The sequence below is a fragment of the Bactrocera latifrons genome, unplaced genomic scaffold (assembly GCF_001853355.1).
Source record: "Bactrocera latifrons isolate USDA-ARS-PBARC rearing strain unplaced genomic scaffold, ASM185335v1 scaffold_10, whole genome shotgun sequence".
Lineage (NCBI taxonomy): Eukaryota > Metazoa > Arthropoda > Insecta > Diptera > Tephritidae > Bactrocera > Bactrocera latifrons.
Window position 1 is genome coordinate 2,722,668 of NW_017534408.1, and position 6,592 is coordinate 2,729,259.

A 6,592-nucleotide genomic window follows, 5' to 3' on the forward strand; every position below is an offset into this window, starting at 1 on the left:
GGTATAAAATCACCTCTAAATTCGATTTATTGSAGCTAAGTGAAATATTGACCCATTTTAATCCATTTGTAACACGCAGACATGGTACTAACAGGAAATAATTCACATCAAATTTCAATTATGTATCTTAGACGTTGACCAATATTTTCTATCAAAAATCAACTATGAGCACTGAGGAATGCTTATTCCATACAGAGGCTTTTGGTTCGATTTAGACACTTCTTAGTCATAAGTTGGCAAACTTCAAAGTCACTAATCCTGCAATATTTTATCTCGTCATATTAACTGCGTCTTCATTTGTATACCGGAGAATTAAAGAGTCAGGCGGCATTTAAAATTGTGTTATATGCAAAGTAGGCGTTCCTTCAGCCCGATTAGGCCTATTTTTACAATGTGACCTAGGAATAACAAATCAATGCCATGTACCGAATTTGGTGATAAGCCTTTCTGGAGCTTTCGGTTACTGATTTCAGTAGTTTTTAATAGTACCGTTATACTACATAGTATGGAGTGTCTGTGGGGTTATGATCCGATTTCATTCATTTTCAGTATGATGGTAGTGAATTTGGTTATTTTASCTTCAACGATTTGAAAGATATGTACATTAAACCTATTAGGGGGTGAAGCCATGACCACTTTTTTTTTAATTTTAGCCCACTGGTGCTCCCTGCAGCTATCCGCTGTGCTAAATTTAGTTCTAGACCTTAATGTAGTGCTTATGGTTTTATAGGTTTTCGGTTAAGGAGTCTTGTGGGCGTGGCATTTTTCCGATTACACCCATCTTGTTCTTTTTTTTTCCAAGGAACATACATATATACCAAGTATCATTACGATATCTCAGTTTTTGTTCAATTTACAGCACGGCGGACAGACAGACAGTCACTAAGATTTCAACTCGGCGCATCATCGTATGTATACGTGTATAACCCTATATCTAACTCCATTAGTATTAGGTGATACTTAAAACCATTAGGTGAACAAAACCATAATAAACTATAGCAACATGTTGCAACAGTGTAAAAATTACGAAGTTATATAAATCTAACATAAAAAGTTGTAAATGATTACCAGCATTRTTTTTGCGCTCGTAAATCAAGTACGATTTTATACGTCATGCACGTACTGGCCTACGTTGCCAAGTCAAAATGCTGACGTTCATTAGATGCCGTACTGTTGACGATATGGCGGTTTGGTTTACCGTTTAAAAGAATAACTTCGTAATTGTTTGGTGATTACCCACACATATTCAACGTTGTATATATAGATATAGTTTATAATAATATAAAATTTATTATAATATTTATTATAAAATATACGCTTTAGTCGTCTGTAGGTCTGAGTAGAGCTTTCGGTCAAAATTTATTTGGATGGGATTTTCTCAAATCATTTGTGTAGAGAACAACGTTAAAACAATTTTCATGCGATACTAGGGTATAGACTTCAAAACCAYAGGATGACGGCTTTTCTCATCACTTATAACAAGTGAAATTCTAGAAATAAAATCGTATGCTGCTAATTACCTTGCAAAGTAATCTCTTTCACAACCATATACTCAATAAAATGTATTCCTACGAATCGTATCACGTTTTYTCTTCAAACTCAAACGCTAATATATTTTTAAATATAAGATACAACAGTTAGCAAATAAGTCAAGAGAATGAGCAAATTAGTCTGAAGCAATTACCCTAAGGTCGTCCTATGGGCATTATGCGTTTGAGCCAATATCCCAATTACGTATTCATATGCTAATATACACTTTTGTATTGACATGCATATATTTATAAATACACTCATTTGCCCTGTTGGAATTATTGCAGTTAGCTCAACGTAGCTTTTAAGTCATTTATAGTATTTTCAAAAAGTTCTTCTATCATCTCATATAGTATATCAATTTTATTCACGAAGTTTGCATAAAAAYAAATCGGCAATAAAAAAATGGTCTGTAGGAACCAATCGACTAGCTACTGGGTCTTCAAAATACAGAAGCGAGCGCTGGAGAAAAACAATGGAGAGATAGTCATGATCATAAAGCTGCCTGAATTACGTAGCTTTGTAAATTATATCRGATTTTTCAATAGGAACGCTACAGAAGAAGAYCTAAATCAGTCTATCACACACAGWAAAGATCTTTACCTTCATCCAACTATTTTTATATTATGTATTTAAAACACTTCATCATTTCACCTTTCACTTTTTTTTAACGTTCACACATTGTCCAAGTTTACTACGGAAATTCACATTTTTCGGTGGCTACTGGATCTTTCAATCTTTTGCGCAAAACACTGTATGAGGCCTACTTCTTCCCCAATGACTCCGATAACAAACAGAAATATCGTCATTGGGTTGAGTCAAATCCGCGTGTGGTTCACAAAATTGCTTCCCTAAAAATGGATCGTTTGTTGTATGTCGACATCTTCGGATTCGAATCGTATTTCTTTCGAAATGAGGCAGGCAATGCCTTACCATCGCGAACAATTTTTATTTCCAAGAAGMCGGTGCGCTGTCTCATGTTTCACGTCTAAATATGGATACATTATGTGCTAAGTTGGGCCACTCGTCTAGTCAAATGGCTGCTAAGCTCATACTATTTAATGCATCGAGACTATTTTTTCTGGGGGTTTGTTGAATTTAATCAACCAGCAACGCTCGAGGTGCTCGAGGACAGCATCCAATATCCGAAACTCCAACTGAAATGCTGCACTTGGTCATCAAAAACTGACGTAAACGGGTAGAGATACACATGCAAACGGAGCCATGGTGGTCATTTGACCGTCATTTTGTTCAATTCATAAATTTTTTACATAAAAAAACGGAGCCCATTTTGACCAAATTAGAGTGTTTTATTTCATCTATTCATCGTTCTTTTGATCCCCTTTACTTCGCCTAGCAGAGAAAAACAAAAATTTTAGTTTAKTTCTCACCATAGTCCCCTCTTAAAGCACTACACTTGAGCCTCAAAGGCGGCAATAACTTCCTCATCGGACTCAATTTTTTGTCTTGACTTGACAAGTTTGGTAATAAAAAAGAGTCGCACTGAACCAAATCGTGACAATATGGTGAATATGTTCAAACCCTTCAGTCAATTTAACCATCTCGATGGCTGAAATGTGAGTCGCTGCATTTTCTTGCTGTTAAATTACTTTTTTCTGGCTAATTGTTTTTTATTACTGCAAGCAGGCATCGAATTTATTCTCCTTTTAGTCGATGTAGATAACACCTTGTGAATCCCAGTAAATTATGTTATCACCTTTCCGGCCAATAGAACAGTCTTGCCCGTCTTCGGAATGAACATCGAAAATTTAGTCCATTGTTTTGACAACACTTTGGCCTCTGGTGTACATGAGTGGACCCAGGTTTTTTCGACGGTTACTAAACGATGCCGAAACTAGTGGTGTAACGGTTGCGTTTATAGCCACAGGCAGTCCTTTTAAATGCCTTATACCTCAATATTATCGTTTTGTTTCTATATCACGTTTTCCTCCAAATTATCAACTCAGGTCAGGATATCCTAAGAATGATCAGATACTCGTACATCACTTTGAGACTAATTTCGCAAAAGCGAGAGTCTAAAAAATCCAGCCGATTTTGCTGATTTCTTAGCATTCTTCCAAAACTCGCTTGCTACTTTTTGAGCGCAAGATTTTGCTACCAGTTGATTTAGAAACGTATACACGCACCTCTCTACGCACTCCTGAATCAATGCCATTTTCATTTTCTCATTGCACATATATATTTTTAAAGCGATTCTTTTACAAAATAGCAAAATAAATCATCACACCAAAATGTAGCAGTTTAGCCTTCCACACTTGCATACTTAAAATTTACGTGCACGTACATAACCTCAAACTCATATAACTCAAATGAAATACAAAACAAATTTCAATTACGTTGATTGCATTTTTCTGTTTATAGTATTTTTTCTGAGTTTTCTAACCATCTATCGCTTTAATACATACATACATATGTATATACATAAAAATGATTCACAAATATCCTGACAAAGGACAATCGCAAAACTGCATTAACCCGGCGCATCGTGAGTAAATCAATAGAGTGTCTGAAACTTGTATGTGTGTATATCCAATCTATATATATATGTATATATTTATATCTTACCACGACATATGCAAATTCGGTAATAAATTGTGGCGAAAATTGCTGAAACCCTAGAATTACATGTTAATAATAGCGATTATCTCACAGAACTATACGCTAATGATTACCGTTATGTTTATTTTATTTATAGTCGTACAAATATACTATATATATTTATACATGTAGATATGTTAATAAAAAAGTACTTAAACCTAGATAAATTTATTCGGTATTGAAAATAGGCGTGTAAAACGATATATGTGCAAACACCATAACTTAATAAATATAAATAAATATGCTAGGATGTAAATATTAATGGTGTTGTGTAAAATCAGGCAAATAATTATTTTCAATTCTTGTTTATCTTGCCTAATGTATAGGAACATTAGAGCAGGTCGATTTTTTTTTCTTTAAAATCGCTTATGCGGGAAATGTTCTGCGAATCATTCACTTTGCCTAAGAGAATGTGGGTCTAAAAACGGTGTCGATTTTCTTCCTTCGATTTTTTAGATGTTGTTTAATTCGTCRAAATTCTAAAAACTTCACCGGCAGTTTTTGAGTTATCCGAATGAAATTTTATGCATTGTACATTTTGACATTCCATTGATTGGAATTTATCGGAATCGACCAGATCGCTCTAAACCGGTTTTAGCCACACATWATCTTAGACAAAGTAGTTCAAAATGATCCGCTGAACGTTCCCCGATGGTGAGATTTTTCCGTTTTCTTGGCTCCCTATAATCAACTCCTCTAATGCACATAATATTTATTACATAATTRGTATACCTAATATTTGCATGAAAAAAATAAATGAACTTTTGAYTTAGGAGTGGTAAGTCCCCTTTAAATATGTATATAATTCTCGCAAACTACTTTTTAAGAGTTAGGTTGGCATCAGAGATATAAATACTAAGAGAAGAAAAATAATTCTTAAGAAGCTTTCGCTTATCTAATTTCAGTACAACTACTTAAAGTTCAGCCATTTGAAATGTTYAACTGTATTCCAAACGTTTCGGAACTCCAAGTGGACCATGGATTCATCAAGATACATGCACATTCGAGATCATCCTGTAAATGTAGCTCTAAAGAATCTGCAATTTTTCTCCAGAATAGAGTCAACGAATTTACAYACAAAAGCAACAACGAAGTCGTCCTACGAATTTAACAGTGTAATGTCTTTTTAAACATGTGGTTTTTAAAARGAAATAAAACGCATAGAATATAATGGTTTATATTGGTTTACGAGTTTCAAAATATCGACTTTTTTATTGTCTTGTTAAATTCTACAATACTCCTAGAATATTTTCCTAAATTTTCAAGTTAATCGGAATAATAGTTTCGAAGAGACGGCCTTGAGAACACGTGCGCTCGGGGCTAGCTAGGAGATTTCTCAAGAACTACTCCAACGATTTTCATGAAATTTTACACAGTTCCTTGAGATACAATTCTCAAACACATTTACGAAGGATTTTTTTCTCGATTAAGTCTAAGTTAAGTTTTTAAGTAAAACACATATTTTTTTTCAMTTTAGATGATTCTGTAAGGAGTTATCTTGCCAACGCGGGCGCATATTTTTGYAAGGGGCCACCGGAAATGGCGAAGTTTAAWATATTTTTTCCCAWTGCCCAATGTCCTCTTTCAAGGCGTCAGTCGTCTCGGGCTTACCTGTWTAGACAAGCGACTTCACATAACCCYATTGGAAATATAATAAATGATACAGCGTTGTTAATCGTMCGATCTTGGAGRCCATGCCACAGAGTTTCCGTCAGTYTGAATCAAATTGAATGTCTCSTTGRCTGTATGGCATGTAGCGCCATMTTGTTGGAAYCAAAGGTCGTARACAATATCAATTCAGGTATGAAAAAGTCATTAATAATGGCTCTGTAGCGTTCTTCATTCAGATTATGTATAGATCTTACCGCTTTATTTTTGAAGAAATATGGAYCAATGAATYCTTCTGCCCATAGAGCATACCAAAAACATACTTTTTGAGGATGAAACGACATTTCAACAATAGCTTATGGATTATATTATTAACTTCATCGCTGAAAAAAGTTTGTTATGAAAATCGGCATCGATGTCCATATCCTTTTGGACCCACTCACCGAACATGTGACACGCTTGATGGTGGTTCAGCATCAATTCTTACACCAGTTTGACTKTGTAACCGCACAAACAAAGATCCGTCCGCAAAATATGCCTTWAAGTTGGGCACTGCTCCAACTGTTGTGCGCGTTTTCAGGTCTTTTGTGACTGTCTYATTGAGAACCAAACGTCTAAAAAACAACCTTACAAGCGAGTAGATGCTACAACTGAGGGTTATGCTATTTAAATTTGATTAAGTCATTCAATGAGAWTTATACCAGTTGTTGGTTCGATTCACCTTTTATTAATCTAGTATAAGTTAAGGTTTTAATGCGAGAACAACTAAACAAAATATWCTTTTAATGTTTATTAAATTTCATATCAATTCACTCGATCAATGCCTTTCTAAAAA